We start from the raw sequence: 19,354 nt of genomic DNA, 5'->3' as shown, positions 1-19,354 counted from the left end.
GCAGCCATGACTCAAACTAGCACCCATATAGGATGCCGGGATTGCAGGCGGCAGCTTTACCTGCTACTCCACAGTGCTGGCCCCATATTTGGTTACAGTTACAAAATTTCCTTTCATTGATTTGTCTTATTGGAGATTCCTTAAGGATAGCTCTATGCCAGTTGGGTGCTTTTGATTGGGTGTGATTATTTTGTTTTTGTCTAATACAAACATTTACTAGAAATAGCATACATTCCACTTATGGTTAACAATTTAAGCAAGGGTAAGGTTATTTTTAAGGCCTAACCTTCTTCTGTTTGTTCTTTTCACAAAAAGAAGTAATGTATCAAAACTGAGTGTTGAAAAAGAAAAAAAACACAGTTGGGGGCCAGCATTGTGATATAGGAGGTAAAGCTGCTGCTTGTGAACCTGGCATCCCTTATGGCCACTGGTTTGGGACCCAGATGCTGTACTTCTGATCCAGCTTTCTGCTGAATGCCCTGTGAAAACAGCGGAAGATGGCCTAAGTGCTTGGTCCCCTGCACCCACATGGGAGACCAAGATGAAGCTCCTGGTCCCTGGCTTCAGCCTGGACCAGCCCCAACCATTGCGGCCATTTGGGGAGTGAACCAGTGGATGGAAGATATCTTTCTCTCTCTCTCTCTGTAACGTTGTCTTTCAAATAAATAAATCTTTAAAACAACAACTGAGGGTTATGGGGCGTTGTGGCCTAGTGGGTAAAGGCGCTACCTGTGATGCTGGTATCTCATATGGGTGCCAGTTTGAGTCCTGGCTGCTTTGCTTCCAATCCAGCTCCCTGCTAATGACATGGGAGAAGCAATGGAAGATGGCCAAGTGCCTGGGCCTGCAACCCACACTGGGGACCCAGATAAAGCTCCTTGCTTTGACCTGACCCAACCCTGGCTGTTGTGGCCATCTGAGGAGTGAACCAGTGGATGGGGGATCTATTTCTATCTGTGTCTCTCTTTCTCTCTCTCTGTGACTCTGCCTTTCAAATAAATAAATCCTTAAAAAAATATAGAAGGTTGTGAGAACTTCCAAATTTGAAGTCAGCTGGTCAGAAGTGAGGGTGGCCATAGGGGCCTCTGAACTTGAAGCTATGGAATTGAGTACTGTCCCCTTAACTTAAAGTTTGACTAGCTCCATATAATAACCCTTTTTTGCACTGACTTGTAATACCATCTCAGTTATATATCCAGTTTCTGAATGTATGTGCCATTTGTCTGAGCTCTGTGCTACAATTTAAAATTTGTATCTATCCCAGCACCACATTATCTTGATTACTGTGAATTTACAGTAAAACTTTTTTGTCATCAAGTAGAGCAAGCGTCCTATCATATTTTTTAGAACTGCTTAAAATAGTCTTGGCTATTTGTTTCCTATGAGAATTTTAGGTTTGGCATGATTACAATTATTAAAATCTCTGTTAAGATGTGGGTCTTTTTTTTTGGAGGAAAAAAAGGGGCTCTATCAATAAAAAACATAGTACAAGGTCCTTGCCAATATATTTAATAAAGGGATTGTATTAGCATTTTGTACTATAACCAAACACCTAAGATAAATGCTGAAGGAAGGAGCCATGGAGGCTCAGTTCAAGGTCAGGCAGCTCTGCCAGTTTGGCATCTGGTGAACAGGTACTTGCTGGTAGGGTCTCAAGGTAGCACAGAGCATCTCATGGCAAGAGGGAGCCCCTATTCTATTTATGTCTCTCCTTATAAAGCCACCACTATCATGGGACTCCACTCTAACAATCTAATCCAATCTAATTACTGCCCAAACATCCCATAATTGGATTAGATTTCCATCCTCTTAATACCATTAACATAAGATTTGGGGAATCAAACCTTTAGCACATGGGTATTTGGGAGACATTCAACACTCAAAGTGATGCCTAAAACACAGAGGGATCTCCAGAGTAAGCATTTATATCTGCTGTATTAGGTTGTGTCATATTAAAAATAAAGCCAAAATATTCGTGATTAAAATAAAAATTAACTCCTCACTTATACTATGTGTGCATGTGGGTTGTCTGGACGTTCTCCTGCCTGGCATCATTAGCATCATTCAGGATGCAGTGGGAGGAATGACCTCTACCTAAAGCGTCATTTGCTAGGAGAGATGGATCCAGAACACAGAAAGGGTGCTCCAGCTCCTAAGATGTCTAGTAAGAAGTGATGATCAGGTCCATGCTTGTTTCATTGGCGAAAGCATTTCACAGGGTGATGTATGACCATCCAGTAGAGAGATCAGCCCTAGTGACCGCCATTACAGGGAATGCAGTACTGGGAGTACAGTCTAAAGAAGAGGGACAGGCTGCAGGTCTCAGTAAGGTTTTCTAGCGTTGAAGGACAGAGGGTGTAAAAGGTGGGTGAAACCACAAGTCTGTAATTACACTGACCAAACCAGGAACTCATGGCATAGCCTGAAACCTCTGGGTTAAAGGACAAGACATTGATTTTCAGGTAATTCTTTGTAACATCTTCTGAACCATGTATGTTGGAACAGCATCACACTAAGTGAGCTAACCTGGACATCTGCCTTAGGGGATACATGGTTTGTCAGTAATGTCAGATGTATACTTTTGCCTCACTCTTCTGGTATGTTTTTATGGCTCTCTGGGACGTTGTGGTCCTTATTTTTACTTTTATATTATAAAAATTATATATATATATATATATATATATGCACATAAATAAAACAGAGGGATGGGCATCTGGGTGCAGTGAGTTAAACTGCTGCTTGGAACATCCATGTCCTGTATCAGAGTGTCTGAGATCAAGTCCTGACTTGTTGCTGTGGATTCATTCTGAGAGGAGGAGCATGGTAGGGGCAAGGGGCGTGGAGTCACCACACAGACCCCGTGAGTCGGGTGAAAGCAGGCCTGAGGTGAGCAGCCTACAAACTCATTTATTTCAGTTGCTACAGCAGCTTATATAGCCAAGGCATCCAATCCGGTCAAGGGGAGGTCTATGCCCTAACCAATCACACCCTGTTGCCAGGCAGTTTCTGAAGCCATCCAATCACAGCCTGTTGTCAGTCAGGCTCCATTGTCTTGTGGTTTGTGAAACCATCCAATCACAGCCTGTTGCCAGGCAGTTTCTGTTGCCAGCAGTCATCTTGGCATGGCCTTCTCATTCCACCACATTTCCCCCTTTTTGTTTATTTTTGAGCAACGGGAGGCATGATTCTTGGCCATACCATTGTTGACCCCGTTTCCATGTGGTCTCCGTATGTGGCTGTGCCTGTCTTAGGTTGTCCCCCAGGGGATCTTACCCGTCATTGACTAACCAGCGCTCAAAACAGGATTGCTTGCTCAGATAGGGGTAGGAATGAGGAATAATGGTTATCAGGAATGGCATGACTGCACGCAGGCTCTGGGCCATTTGAGTGGCTGACCAGAGCTATTGGGTATAAAACAGTAGCGGATGTGGCTATGGGCAGTTTCTCAGGGTAGGATGATAGGGGCAGGTGCATCTGCTAACAAAATGGACTCTCAGTGTTGTTCTGCTGGTTCTGGTTGACTGTCAGTTGCAGGCTTGATGTTTCTGGCTGGTACCCAAACGGGCTGTCCCACATTCTCTGGAAAGACACAAGCATATCCTTGGCCCTTGGTTAGCAGAGGGTGTGGTCCCTTCCATGCTCCTGTCAGGGGGTCTTTCCACCTAACCATAGGGGCTGGGGTCTGGGATGGAAAGCATCCCCAGTGTTTATAAGCTGGGCTGATCCCTTGGGAATCAAAAGTAAGAAAATTGATAATGAAAAGGACCTCAGTCAAAGCAAGCTGTGGGTCTGGGGGCATATGGTTGTTTTTCTGTCTTTGTAAGAGATCTTTAATTGTCCTATGAGTTCTTTCAATGATTGCCTGTCCCTGTGGGTTGTATGGGATACCTGTGGTAGACTGCATGTTCCAGGATTTCATGAAGGAATTAAATTCCTGTGATGTATATGCTGGCCCGTTATCAGTCTTTATGGTCCAGGGGACACCAAGGACCAGCATGACTGACTTAACCGCCTTTATCACATTACTAGCCTTTTCTCTGGATTGGGCAGTTGCAAACACAGCCTTTGAATAAGTATCTACCACCACATGGACAACCTTAAGTTTACCAAAGAGTTAATGTGGGTGACGTCCACTTGCCAGAGCTTATTAGGAGCAAGGCCTCGTGGGTTCACTCTTGCTTGTTCCAGTGGGCCTTATGGGGCAAGGGGTGCACAATTCTTGCAAGAGTGCACTAGGTGTTTGCATTGGCTCATTGTTAGCTCCGGTAAAAGCAATTTTATGTTGCTTGCTGACATAAAATTTTTGGTGTAGAATACGGGCTTGTTCTAGGTGCCCAATGGAAGCTGTGTTGCAGGAGATAAGACGATCAACCTTTCTGTTGCCTTGGAAAATAAAGCCAGGTAACCCAGTATGTGATCTTATGTGTGAAATATACCATGGGTGTTTTCTGTTCTCAGCTCTTTAAGGGTTGTGAACATCTGGTCAATTGGCTTATTGGTCGGGTTAAAGACTGCAAAAGGGATCATCTTTGCTACCTGTACTGAATATTTGCTGTGTGAAAATATATTTACCGGCCCATTCTGGCTAAGGAGTAGAACCTTGACTGTTGCCCTTATTTCTCCCAACTGTACTGATCCCCCATGGGGTTCTACATGGATCTTATCTTTTTCTGTTGAGGATTTGATCACTATTCCAAACTGACTTGTTGGTGTCCGTAAATGCACACGATGCCATGGGTATAGGCTGGTTAGCAGGGAAAGCATGTTTTGGATAGTCTATTTCTAAGATCTGTAACGTCTGGAGTAGCTTGTCCGCTGGCAGGTGATTGTCAACCTGTCCTGGGAAATTTATCATTAAAGTTTGAAAGCGCGTGCTATTCTGCATCAATGTTGACAGTTCTAATTGTGCTAGGGGTAGGACCACTATGTCTGGCTCTGTATTAAATATCTTATTGGCATAATATCTTAATTTAAGTCCCATTATAAGGATGGCATCTACTTTGTTTACTATTTTATGACATTCACTCCAGGCTATGTGCACCCAAAAAAGTGGTCCGTGTTGCCAAATAACTCCTAAGGGGGCCTAGAGGGTAGATATGGTTATGGCAAATAGAGGCACCTGAGGGTCATATCTAAAGGTTTTTAAATTTGACAACTGGGTGTTGATCTTTTCTATAGTGGATTTGGCTGCTGGTGTCAATGTGATTTTTGAAGAAGGGCTGTTCCCTTTAGTCAGTAAATCATATAGTGGTCTAGGCTCTGCAGGTGTTAGGGGAAGGAAGGGCTTCAGCCAAATGATTTGGCCACATCATTGCTGAAATTCATTAAGTGAGTATTTATGCTTGACTTTTAGGTTTGGGTCCATTGAAGATATATGGGAGGAGATTTGATAACCCAAGAATTGAAAGGGAAGAAAATGTACTTTTTCTGTGGCAATAGACAAACCCAGGAATTGTAAATTTCTTACTGTCTCACTTAGGCATTCAGAGTTGCTGCATTCTCATGAGCAAGTAAGATATCATCCACATAATGCATGACCAAGTACTGAACTTTAAGTGTGCTGGTCGCATGAGAAACTTATCTTTGGCAAATGGCAGGGCTATTTTTCATGCCTTTTGGGAGTACTGTCCACTGAAATCTTTTTGCAGGGAGCTGAAAATTGGGCTCCCAGACTGTAAAGGTGAGGTAGGCCTTATCCTGCTCTGCGATGGGAATGGAAAAGAAGGAGTCTTTGATATCAGTGGTAACTATGTGGTATCCATTAGGAATGGCCCCTGGAGGGGGAATGCCAGCCTGGAATGTTCCCATCTTTTTTATGATTTTGTTGATGGCTCACAAATCCTGTAGTAGCCTATATTTTCCTTGTTTCTTTGGTATCACAAAAATGGGTGTGTTGTGAGGGCTAGTGGAGGGCTCTATGTGTCCCTTTTCCAATTGTTCCTGTACCAATTCTCTAAGGATGCCAAGTTTGGGTTGTAATATTGGCCACTGCTCTACCCAGATGTTTCCTGTTTTTTACCACTCAATAGGGATTGGGCCTGGCTTTTGTATGAGGTGAGCAGTGGCCCCTAGAATTGGGGATGAATCTTACTTGTAGGCTCTCCATTAAAGCTGTTGGCTTGTGGAGATTTGTGATCTGTAGTAAAGACCGCTTGCATTTGTGAGAGCACATCTCTTCCCCATAAGGTCAGGGAAACCTCAGCAATTAGTGGGAAGATGGTTCCCATATCTCCATTGTCATCTCTCCACGTTACAGGCGTGATGACCTGATCAGCCAATTTTAATCCTCCAACGCCTTGGAGGTCGGGCCCAGGCACTGTCTTCCAATGTTGCATTTTTCTTGTGTCCATTGCTTTTAAGACAGTGGCATCTGCCCCCATATCAATTAAACCCACAAAGGCAATGTCATCTAAGTATAAGGTCAATTTTGGCCTCAGATTGAAGATAGACATCGCCCAGTTAATGGTGGTGGGACTCCCTCTTACTTGTTGGGCTGAGGGCCGCCCCCCTAGGAGTTTAAAGGCTTGGTCTTGCAATCTTTTGCCCAATGAAAGCCTTTTTTACATCTGGGACACAGCGTTTTGGGCTTGCCCTGTCAGCATTTGGGCAGTTTCGCCGTAGGTGTCCAGTTTCCTGACATCCCCAACAAACTGGAGGGTCATTAGACTTCCTTGTGTTCAGTTTGTTAATGGCCGCAGTTAGGGCTTGTATGGGTGTATCAGCCGAGTTTACCTCCTTTGTAGCTACTATCCATTTAGAAATGTCTTCATTACGGACTGGGGTGATTGCAGCTTTTGCCTCTTTAGTAGCACCTTCCCAAGCTAATTGTTTGACCAAATTATCTTGATGGGGGCCAAGCAGTAATCTTTCTTTTCTCTACTGCCTCCAAGAATCTGGCAAGGAAATCAGGGAACCAGTCGCCTGGGCCTTGAACTAGGTTTCTTAAGAGCTGACTATAATTAGGAGAATTTATATTTTTTAAGGCTCTAAGTGCCTGATCAAAATAGGAAACTACTCCAATGCGGGCCTGTTCATGAGGATATATGTCGGCAGCCTGTAAGCATATCAAAGGTTACTGCTATTCCACAGGCAGCATTAGTCCTCGCCACGGTTTCAGCCTCTTCCTCATAGGAGGCTTTCCACTGTAAGAACTGTGGTCTCGACAAACATGCTTTGAGCAGTGTAACCCAGTCAAAATGAGTTTGAAGGTTTTCTGCCTATTGTATGAGCACCTGTTCAAAGTAGCGAGAGTCGGGGCCTGACTCTTGAGAAGCCTTTTTTAGCAATAGTAAGGTCATTTATGGGCATTGGAATCCAGGGCCTGAATTCTGCATCCACTCCTACATTAACGGCAAACATACCGGTGGGATGGCATCTAGCAGCTGCCCTGAGAGCCTGGGGTGCCTGGGGACTGCCACAAATGTGGAGATCCTTACTGGGTGCGGATGGGATGACCTTGCATGGGTTATTGTCTTGAGGACCTCTAAGTTCATCCCACGGATATTTGGGGGATGGCTGACTAGGCATTGCTACATTGTTAGCTACATCGTTTGTTGTCATGTCATGTTCACTTTCAGAGCTCTCTCTCTCTAAGTCATCAACTGTTGCCTGTGAGGCAGAGGCCTGGAGTGACAGGCTCTTATCACTCACAGATTCATTATGTTTGGTAATCTGTGTGTGCTTCTGAGAGGGGGGTATCTTTCCCGTGTTTGAGTGTTTAAGAGTGGCATGCCACGCCAACTCTAGCCAAAGGAAAGATATGCACAGCACTGCTGCCGTAACAAAGAAAATTCCTAATACTTCAGTGACTGATGGAATTATGCAGGGGGTTCCTATGTTAGACAAACAGATAGTGGTGTATCAGATCGTATGTATGTCCGTCCTGTGCTTAGTGGGGGGACTTCCTTGATTCGTTAGGTCAAGGCCGTATGCCCACACGGTGTCTCAGGAGTGTCCCCTCTCTTGAGTGAGGGAAGATGACTTGGTTCTGAATTCTGGGAGGATCAGTCCCTTATGTGAATTCGCCGGGAGACCCAAAAATAAAAGGAGGAGCTGAGAAACGGCATATACTTCTGGGTGGTGTGTGCCTAACCTGAGGTCACTTAGACCAAGGACAAGGACAAGGACAAGGAAAGGGTTATAGGAGGGGGTACTGTGCTCACCCTCACAAAACCAAACAGCACACAAAACACCGAGGGGCCTTCCTGCCGAAATCCAGGGGGGACCTCACCGAGTCTGACATGCTGTCTCTCTCAGCCACGTTGGCATGCCAGATGTTGAAGTTGATTTCTTCTGAGAGGATTTGTTTCTGAGAGGAGGAGCGTGGTGGGGGCAAGAGGCGTGGAGTCACCACACAGACCCTGTGAGTTGGGTAGAAGCAGGCCTGAGGTGAGCAGCCTGCAGACTTGTTTATTTCAGTTGCTACAGCAGCTTAAATAGCCAGGGCATCCAATCTGGTCAAGGGGAGGTCTATGCCCTAATTAATCACACCCTGTTGCCAGGCAGTTTCCGAAGCCATCCAATCACAGCCTGTTATCAGTCAAGCTCTGTTGTCATGTGGTTTCTGAAAACGTCCAATCACAGCCTGTTGTTAGTCAGGCTCCATTGTCTTGTGGTTTCTGAAACCATCCAATCACAGCCTGTTGCCAGGCAGTTTCTGTTGCCAGAGGTCTTCTTGGCATGGCATTCTCATTCCACCATACTGACTACTCTGCTTCTTCTTCTTCTTTTTTTTTTTTTTTTTTTGACGGGCAGAGTGGGCAGTGAGAGAGACAGAGTGAAAGGTCATTCTTTTTTGTTGTTGGTTCACCCTCCAATGGCTGCTGCAGCCGGCGCATCGCGCTGATCCGAAGCCAGGAGCCAGGTGCCTCTCCTGGTCTCCCATGTGGGTGCAGGGCCCAAGGACTTGGGCCATCCTCCACTGCACTCCTGGCCACAGCAGAGAGCTGGACTGGAAGAGGAGCAACTGGGACAGAATCCGGCGCCCCGACCAGGACTAGAACCCGGTGTGCCGGTGCCATAGGTGGAAGATTGGCCTATTGAGCTGCAGCGCCGGCCCCCTTTTTTTTTTTTTTGACAGACTACTCTGCTTCTGATCCAGCTTCCTGCTAATGTGCCCAGGAGGCAGCAGATGATGGCTCAAATACCTGATCCCAGCCACCCATGTATGAAATACAGATGGAGGTCCAGGCTCCTGGCCCATCCTTGGCTGTTGTGGGTACTTAGGAAGTGAATCAGCAGATGGAAGATAGCTCTCTCCTTGTCACTCTACCTTTCAAATAAATAAAACTTTAAAAAATTAAAAATAGAACTCAAAATTCTTATTTTCCCAATGTGTAGCATAAATGTCCTGCCTACCTTCTATTGAGATGATTTTGTCATTGAAGGATTATGAGATAAACCACTGATCCTTGGGTTTATGTAATATGCTGGATGTGGGCCACATAACAGTCTTAATGTCAAAATTCCGAGAGCTGAATCCACCTGATATGGTTTGGATATGACTTGACTGTATGCTCCCAACAATTCATGTGGAATAAGCTTAGTCCCAAGTGTGGTGATGTGACAGGTAGTGGAACCTTTAAGAGGTGGGCCTCATGCAAGGTCATGAGGTTCCTGGACATGCCACCTTCAGAAGGGACTAATGTGGTTCTCTCAGGACCCTGATTAGTTTGCTTGAGAGTGGTAATTATTTTTTTTTAAAAATGCAAGGCTGGCCCCTGAATCTCCCTCTCTCACCATGTGACCTTCACCTTCTGCCTATGGCTAGTTTCCTTTCCAGTTCTCTGTCATGTGCAGAGAACATATTTTTTAAAACTAAAATAAATCTTATATAGTATAGTGTTTATTTAAGAAATAATTTAATAATCCTTTCTAGGGAGGGATTTAGGAAAAAAATCTGTAATATTTAGCTTATGCTCGTTCAAAGGGAAGCATATTTTGCATCCCTTGTGCAGAGAAATGCAAGCCTATTTTATTTGACTATAGAATCAAGCCATATTATCCCACCAAGCAATAAAAACCAGGGTACCTAATATTTAATTCCTATCTATCTAACATCAGGGACTATCTCTGAAACCACTTAGAATGCAGAAGAAGCCTAATCATCTTCCTCAACCCTTCTATATCTGGTTGGTTTGGAAGAAACAAAATCCTTTATAAAATATCATGACTTCTATATATTTCATCCAATCTAAGGCAGTTTTAGTTATGTGATACATTACTACTTTACATTCCCACTTCATTTAAATCTCAAGCCATCACTTGTATGCCATATTTTGATGTCAGCATTTGTTAGTATGTGGAGGGAAATCTTTGAATTGATGAAATAAAGTTTTACTCAGCAGTGGCTCAAAACCTTCCAGACCCATTTACAAATACAAGCAAACCACTGAGGTGGGGGTAAGGGAAAGGTATGCAGTAATGTATTGAGATTTCTTATTAAAATGATCCATCGTTCAATTATAATTTATGTGCTATTGTAATGATAAAAGATTCAATACAGATATTTTATCACAAAGTTTTATGTACATTTAAGCATACATACTACCTATACACAATATTTAACACATGCCATTCCCAGTTATGAATAATCATTTTATAATAATAGGTAGAAAATGCTTATATACTCAAGATGCTGTTTCATTATTTTTTGTTTTATTTTGCAGCAAGCATATTTATTTACATATTTAAATATTTATATAATGGAGTCTATAACACAGCCAAAAAATGACTTCTCCCATAAAATGTTACCATGAAAGCATGATTCCCCAGATTCAGTAGAGAATTTCTTCCTCAGTGTCAATTCTGTAATACCAGGATAGCTAAATACCATGCCAATAACATCCCCATAATCAACAGATCCACAGATGTTCCTTTCTGTTTGTATCCTCTACTACATTCAGTTGGTATTTACTGAAAAGAGTTTTACTTCCTGACCAGCATTCTACCCAACATTTTTCTCTGGTGAGAAATGACATGGACATTGGAAAAGCAGGCTTGTCTACATTTGCCGTACTCTTGCAGTTTTGCTCCTATGTGAACTCTGGTATAATGAGTTAGTATCTCCCAGTGACAACTTTTGGATATTCACTTCATTTTCAGTTTCTCTTCTGTATGAGTTTCCTTATGTACAGTGAGGCTGAACTTGTGGGACAAAGTTTTCTAACACTGCACACTGCATCCATAAGGTTTCTCACCTGCTTGAGTGCTTTGATTTAAAATAAGATGTGACTTTCGGGTAAAAGATTTCTGACATTCCCCCCTTTTTTTTTTTCCTCCTGTGTGTGTTTTCTGTAAAACAAGGCTAAACTTGATAGGAAAAGTCTTCCCATATTCAGGGCATCCATAGCTTCTCCTCCTTATGTACTCTGAAGAATCATGAGGCTAATCGTGTGAGACAGTTTTTCCCACATTCAGGGCATTCGTAAGGTTTATCACCTGAGTGGATTCTTTGATGAATAAGGAAAAAGGATTTCCACTGAAGACTTCGTGCCATTCACTGTGTTCAGAAAGTGGCTTTCCCGTGTGAGACCTCTGATGAATAGTCAGATGTGACTTTTGGGTGAGAGCTTTCTGACACTGACGACACTCAGAGGGTTTCTCACACATCTGAGTTTTTTGCTGTAGTATGAGACTAACCTTGATGGAGAATGTTTTTCCATGCTGCTTGCATCCAGAGGGTCTCTCTCCTGTGTGAGCTCTTCAGTGGGTGTCAAGGAGTGACTTTGCACCACCACCTTTCCCACATTCACTGCCATGGTAAGGTTTCCTCCTGTGTGAGTTCTCTGATGTCTAATGAGTTCAAATCTCTGGATGAAGGCTTTCTCACGTTCATTGCATCCATATGGTTTTGCCCCTATATGAATTTTTTATGTAAAGTGAGGCTAAATTTAAGGGGGAATGTTTTCCCGCATTCATTGTAAGCATAGGGCTTTGCTCCTGTCTGAGCTCTCTGATGAATAATGAGCTGTGACTTACTGCTGAAGCTTCTCTCACATTCGCCACATCTGCAGGGTTTATCTCCGGTATGAATTCTTTGATGTAGAGGGAGTTGTGCCTTATCGCTGAAGCCTTCCTGACATATATGACTCTCAAAGTGTTTCTCGCCTGTGTGAAGTCTTTAATGTTTATTAAGGCATGACTTTATCAGTAAAAGCTTTCCCACATTTATTGCACTCACAGGGTTTCTCTCCTGTGTGGGCTCTCTGGTGTAAGATGAGAGGGGACTTCCAGCTGTACACTTTCTGACATCTGCTGCATCCATAGGGTTTCTCTCCTGTATGTGTTCTTTGATGCTTGATGAGTTCCGACTTCTGGGAAAAGGCTTTCCCACAGTCACTGCGGTCATGTTTCTTTCTTATTTGGGTTTTCCAGTGTTTAATGACTTGTGACTTATGACTGAAAGTCTTTACTTATTCATTATCATTATTGTATTGTTCTCCAGAATGAATTTTCTCTTGCTTAGTACATAGAAATAGTTAGTCAACCATTAAATTCAACTTTACTTCTTACATAGCCTCTACTCTGAATAATGTACTGTAGATTAGGCTTCAAGTGTTTCCCAAGTATCTCAAATGTGTGTGATCTTTGTGCTAAAGGAACATCAGGGTTTGATTTCAGGTGAGAAATTATTTTTCCAAATGTGTTTGTAGTGACTCTCCACTGTTTCAAGGCTGCTTTGGTTTTCTTGGTGCCTATTGTAATATACCAGGCATCTTCTAGAAAGAACAATGAATTAACTGTAATCATACAATATAAGGGGTAGAATCTCATAGCAAAGGCCAAGGAGACAAGAGGAAGGGAGACTGTGGGTAGAGCATGAAACTCTAGGATGCTTTATAAGTGGAAGGAGACAAAAGGAACTACAAGAGATATAAGAAATATAAAAAATGAGGAGAAAAAAAGAATTTATGAAAGTTTGCATAGCATGGACTGGAGGACTGGAAGATTTGAAGAAAGCAGATAAACTAAAGATGCCAGGGAGAAAAAGTTAACCAGGAAAGCAAGTTTCAGGATGAGATAGAGGGATCTGATTGGAGTATCTCAAAGAAACATATTCTTTTAAAAGTCAAGCCAGGGGCCAGCGTTGTGACATAGCAGGTAAAGCCACTGCCTGTCTAGCATCCCTTATGGGCACCAGTTCATGTTCCAGCTGCTCCACTTTCAATCCAGCTCCCTGTTAATGGCCTGGGAAAAGCAGCAGGAAATGACCCAAGTGTTTGGGCCCCTGCACTTACTTGAAAGACCCAGATGAAGCTCCAGGCTCCTCAGCCTGGCCCAGCCCTGGCCATTGTGACCATTTGGAGTGAATCAATGGGTGGAAGATATCCTCTCTCTCTCCCTGCCTTCCACCCCACAACTCCCCACCATGTGTATGTGTGTGGGTCTCCTTCTCTATATAACTCTTTCCAATAAATAAATCTTTAAAAATAAAAACAATCCAAAGAGTTGTAATATGGAGAAATTTAAAACTGGAGCCAATATTAAGGTATATGGTACGTTCATGTCAGCTGTTTTGGAGTCATATTCAAAACTAAGATTTCTCCAAACATTCAGAGATGCCTCCCTGTTTCTTACCAGCTGGGATATCATGGCACAGGGCTGGCTTTTCACTAATCTAGATGAATCTGACTCCAGAGTTCTTCCTCTACTACCTATGGTTTTCCTTGCTCCAACTGGAAGAATTCATCTGTTTTGGCTACTTGATATCCTATTTCAAGGAAACTTACACAGGACACATGGATCCTCTGAAAAATGGCAAGGATTACATTTACTTATTTAATTTATTTATTTGAAAGAGTCACAGAGAGGCAGAGGCAGAGAGAGGGAGAGAGAGGTCTTCTATTTGCTGGTTCACTCCCCAAATGACTGCAACAGTCAGAGCTGAGCTGATCTGAAGCCAGGAGCCTCTTCCGGGTCTCCCATATGGGTGCAGGGGCCAAGGACTTGGGCCATCTTCTACTGTTTTCCCAGGCCATAACAGGGAGCTGGATCAGAACTGGAGCAGCCAGGACTCGAACTGGTGCCCATATGGGATTCTGGCACTGCAGGTGGCAGCTTTACCTGCTATACCACAGTGCCGGCCCCCAAGGATTACATTTAAAGGGTTACATAACTTACACCATAACCAAGTAAAGATCTTTTACTGTTGGAAGTGAGAGAATAACACTTTGTAAGAGGTAAAAGATATCGAGAATCTATGATGTACAAACCTTAAGCCTAGGGGTAGGAGTCAACAGGTGGGTGTTGTGGTAGTTAGGATGCCCATCTCCCAGACTGGAGTACCAGTTCACACCCTGGCTACATGGCTTCTGATCCAACGTACCCCTAAGAGGCAGCAGATCATGGCTCAAGTGTTTGTGTCCCTGCCACCCACATGGGAAACTTGGATAGAGTTCTGGGATTTTTCTGTCTGACCCATCCATGACTCTTGTGGGCATTTAAGGAGTGAGCCAGGAGATGAAAGATCAATTCCTATCTCTCTCTCCTTCTCTCGCACTCTCTCCATCTGTATGTGTGTGTGTGTCTCTCTCTCATTCTGCCTTTCAAAAAGATGAAAACAAGTATTTTTAAAAAATAAAACTTAAGACTAACCAGATCTCTGGTGAAGTCCTAAGCCTTTTATCCCTGACAAAGGAAAGGCAATGGATTGCTTAAATTACCCAGGGAATATTTTCTTCCCACTGATACTAGATTATTATAACTTTGCAATATCCACCAATTCTCCTGGACTACAGGGTTCAGTAGCTGCCACTCCTCCCAAGTAAAAACACAACCATATCCTTAAACAACAATGAGTCCTGTTAGAGAATATTCCTAATCAGTCTAACACTGTGATGATACATAAGAATTTCTTTTTTTTAAAAAAAATTATTTATGTAATTATTTGAAAATCAGAGTTACAGGGAGAGAGAGAGTGATTGATTTTCTATCCGCTGGTTCACTCTCCAGATCACTTCAACAGCTGGAGCTGGGCCAGGCTGAAGCCAGGAGCCAGGAGCTTCTTCTGGTTCTCCCACGTGGATGCAGGAGCCCAAGCACTTGGGCCATCTGCAGCTTTCCCAGGCACATTAGCAGGGAGTGGGATCAGAAGTGGAGCAGCTGGGATGCCAGGTCACAGGCGGTGGCTTAACTCACTACACCACAGCACTGGCCTCATAGGAATTTCTTATAATCATTTTTCCTTATAGTAAGTCATTCGAATGCCTTCCATGTAACTTTTTTTGCACTGTATTTATTACAAAAGCAGCTCCTGGCTCCTGGCTTCCGGATCAGCTCAGCCCCAGCTGTTGCAGCCAACTGGGGAGTGAACCAGCAGATGGAAGATCTCTCTCTCTCTGCGTCACTCTTTCAAATAAATTAATTAAAAAACAAACAAAGTCTGCAAAACATTCGTCAAGAACCTTAATTTAAAAAAGAAGAAAACGACTCTCTTACAAACACTGCACCGCACCCACGAACGTCCTCACTTTTCCAGTAGAGCTGTATTTTTACTGTGGGTCAAGTTCAGAATTCACACGACGACTGTGTGCATTTACTTCACAGTTCACCACGGGGTACGCTGGTTGCTTTCCTCGCTCCTCACTCCCCCCGCTGTTGGTTTACTTCTTCCTTACGCCACCTCCAGCCTTTGGTGCCCAGGAGGCGCCTTCCTGCTAGCGGCCCCGCGCCTGCCGGGACGGGAGCCCTGCAGCTCCGCCTGCCTCGGGAGCCCCCTCTGCGCTGTGAGACTGTCCTCTCCCCGATCGGTGAGCCGGGCCCCCCGCCGCCCGTCACCTCCCTGGACGGCGTCTCCGCCAGCCCGCCCCGGCGCCCTCCTCCCTGCCCGGCCGCGGGAGCGGGGACGCGGCTTCTCAGGCGGCTCAGCCGCTCCCTCGCCCCAGCGCCTCGCGAGCTCCGGCCTCCGACCCTCCGCTCGGTCCCGCGCCGCCTCACCCCTCGCCGCCGCCCTCAGCAGAGCCGGAAGTCCGGGTGTCGGCGCCCGGCGCGCGCGCTCGCCACCCTCGTCGGCCGCCGTAGCCGGCGCGGACGCTGAGGAGGGCGCCCGAGGGCCTGAGCGCAGCGCGTGGGGGGCTCCGGCGGTCGCGGAGAGCGGGTCTGTGGCCGCGTCTCACTGGGGGCGGCAGGGGGCGCGGGGGGCCGGGGACGGGGTCAGCCCTCGGGGTCGCCGCGGGGTCCGGTGATGGCCGCGGCGCGGAGGCTGTGGAGACCAGCGCGCTGTCCTGGGCGGGCCGGGCTGCTCGCGTGCGGCTGAGCGGAGTCGGGGCGCAGGGTCCGGGTGGGGGGGCGGGGCGGCCTCCCTGAGGCGGTCCGGGGACCCCGGTTAGGGCCGGGGCGTCGTTCCCCTGCAGGTGCACTGTGAGTGCAGGGACGCACGTTCTGACCCAGTAAAAGAACGTCGTCCTCATCCCGCCCGAAATGTGGCCTGCAGGGGCTTCCTGCAGTGTATTTGCGAAGCAGATCGCGCGCTCCCCTGCGCGGGGGTCACGCCCCGGGTGCCTGCCGTGGCCGGGGCCGGGCCGGGGGCAGCCGGGAGCTGCAGCCCCGTCTGCCCCGTGAGTGGTGGCAGGGGCCCACCGCCCCCCAGGGTATTCGCTAGCTGGAAGAGGCGGTGGGAGTCGATGCCGGTGTGCAAGCCCTGGCCTAACCCACCGTGCCACCGCGCCCACCCCATGCAGTCTGTATCTTGACCTTATTTCGTTTTATACCTGAATAATAGTCCATGGTATGGCTTTAGCACATTTTCTTAAATAACGATTCTGGGAACATTTGTGTGCAGGATTTTCTTTTATGGACTTGATTGCATCTGTCTTAAATATCGCCCTAGGAAGGGACTCTAGGTCCTATGATAAACATGTCTTAACTGTTGGAGGAACACTAGACTTTCCCGAAGTGGCTGCAACATTCCGGCTGGCAGTGTGTGAGGGTTTCCGTTTCTCCATGTATTCACCAATACTTGTTATTTTCAGTTTTTTGTTTTGGCCGTCCTAGTAGGTATTGAAATGTTGCAATGCTATGATTTTGATTTGGTCTCTGAAGACTTACAGTGTTGAGCAACTTTTCATATGCTTATGCTACGCATAGCTCTGAGATGTATTATCAGTAAACGTGGATTGTATTTTTAATAGCTGGATAGTAGTTGATTGGCCATGTATACTGGAACTCATTCGGTTAATCCTGTATTCAAGATACCTTTACATCAGTTTTGCATACATGTGGCAGTATTGCCTTTGCAAAAAAAATTTCTTTGGGGGTCTAGTAATCTCTGTTGAAAATATTCAATCCAAAGTGTTAAGCTATTCCAGAAATTCTTCAGTCGTTTAATATCTGCTTTTCCAGAAGAGTTAGACTTTAGGGAAAGGCCTTGTATCTTACTCGACTTTTTTTTTTAATCGAGGTGGAATTTGCAAGACACAAAATTAACTGTTTTCACGTCAGTAATTCAGTGGCTCTTTGTATACTCACTGCATTGTGCAGCCATCACTTCTGTCTAGTTCCAGATATTTCCATCACTCCAAAGGCAACCTGGTACCTGTTGAATAGTAACTCTACATTCCACCTTCCCCAGACCTTGCTTGACAGCCACCAGTGTGCTGTCTCTCTCTGGCTTTACCTAACCTGGATGTCTCATGTAAATGGAATCATGTATCATATATGACAGTTTGTGTCTGGCTTCTTTGATTTAATGTAATGGTTTTCTTATTGTGTGCTGATAACTTTTTTTTAAAATTTGTTTATTTTACTTGAAAGTTACATAGAGAAGGAGAGGCAGAGAGAGAGAGGTCTTCTGTCCACTGGTTCACTCTCCAGTTGGCTGCAATGACCAGAGCTGCGCTGATCTGAGGCCAGGAGCTTCCTACGGGTCTTCCACGCGGGTGCAGGGGCCCAAAGAGTTGGGCCATCTTCTACTGCTTTCCCAGGCTATAGCAGAGAGCTGGCTTGGAAGTGGAGCAGCCGGGACTCGAACCGGCTCTCATTTGGGATTCCGGCACTGCAGGCGGCGGCTTTACCTGCTATACCATAGTGCTGGCCCCAGGGAACTCTTTTTAATGATTTAGCCAGTCTGTCCCTCACTCTGCCTTACGTATCACTTCCTATTTGCACTGACCCTAAAAATCAGCTTAGGGTTTTCTGAGCAGATTTCCAGCCCTGTGTACATGTAGTTTTATTAATTCCCCAGTATACACAAGTGCTTTTGAATGGTCTAATTTCCATAAGAAACTTTCTAGCTTTTACTCACAACCTTTTGGCTGTTCCTCAGTAATAGTCTTTGGCCCCAGGCATCTGTAGGTGGTTCTGTTTTTGTGAAATGCCTGCCACTTTTCCATCCTGAGTGAGTTCCAAAGTAGGTGAAATAGGAATCAGCACGTTGCACAGAGATTTCAGGTAGCTCACAGAGTAGACATGCAGAGTGCTTTGGAATAATGTCTTCCCTGCTTCCTCCAGGACCTGGATCCAGGTCCCACATTGGGAGTGATGGCTTCAGTCTTTCAGACCGCCACTGAGCTGCACAGCACATGGAGCGGAGGTCAGTGAGAACAAACAAAAAAGCACAGAGCTTTCCTGCCATGTTTAAGTTGTGTTTTCTTGATTCAGTGTTCGCTCTGTTGCTGTAAACCTTTGACTGTTTATAGAGTTCTGACAAAGGTTTTGTTTTGCTTTGCATTATATTTGCATTCAGTGTACATGATTTTGGTTTTTGTTATTTTTTTTAAAAGAAATAAGTAGATGCAAGTGCAGCTTAGGTGACATCTGCAGATCCTTCGTCTTTCTTCCTCAGGGATATGCACAATCTTGAACTTGTTTCATGTGATGCATGTTTTACTAAATGTGTATGTATCCATAAAGAATCTTATTTTATATATTTTGATTCTATTGACTTTTCCTTTTTTATTTGTTCTTTCATATAATAATCATTAGTGATCGCAGCCTATCTGGTAATTTTTTAGAATTTGTGAAAATCTTTATAGCTTTCTATGCTCATGCACACATGTATTTTCCAGAACAATACCCCCCCCCCCCCATGAAAGGACCTAGGCACTAGAATCAGCAGGAATGATTGTATCACACAGAATGTTCTTAAGGGTGAAAAATGAGACTGAATCCCTCCCTTAGCCTGTGTGAAGGGCTTTGGAGGCTGATAGGAAAGGACTCTGCCATTTGAAGTGCGTACCCTGGATGCCTCTGAAATGTTCCACCACTGCCTCCTGCCCATAAGTGTTGTGTCATTTGAGCCGTGCACCTTTTCATTGGGGGAATTCCAAGAAGAAAAGTCTGAAAGGTCAGCTGCCTCAGTGAAGTGCTTTTGGGGTTGAAGAGGGAGGAGGGCATAGGCTGTCATGGGTTAGAGGAG

General features: G+C 45.0%; 1 protein-coding gene across 6 annotated transcripts in view; it reads left to right on the top strand.

The window, feature by feature from the left end:
* Window positions 1-19,354, top strand: part of ZNF613 (zinc finger protein 613) — a 41,051-nt gene that overhangs the window by 8,892 nt on the left and 12,805 nt on the right. For 2 of the 6 annotated variants that reach the window (XM_089320160.1, XM_089320157.1), the window contains exons 1-2: window positions 8,716-16,096; window positions 18,448-18,529. The exons of 2 other annotated variants lie outside the window; for them this stretch is intronic. The gene's annotated coding sequence lies outside the window, so the exon portion shown is untranslated. Of the gene's footprint in view, window positions 1-8,715; window positions 16,097-18,447; window positions 18,530-19,354 lie in introns of those variants that run through there. 2 more of the 6 variants (XM_089320158.1, XM_089320161.1) reach the window with 2 other exon arrangements.

This window comes from Oryctolagus cuniculus, chromosome 18 (assembly GCF_051225735.1).
Source record: "Oryctolagus cuniculus isolate XC-2025 breed Fujian yellow rabbit chromosome 18, ASM5122573v1, whole genome shotgun sequence".
Taxonomy (NCBI): Eukaryota; Metazoa; Chordata; class Mammalia; order Lagomorpha; family Leporidae; genus Oryctolagus; species Oryctolagus cuniculus.
This window is presented reverse-complemented; position numbering and strand designations above follow the sequence as displayed.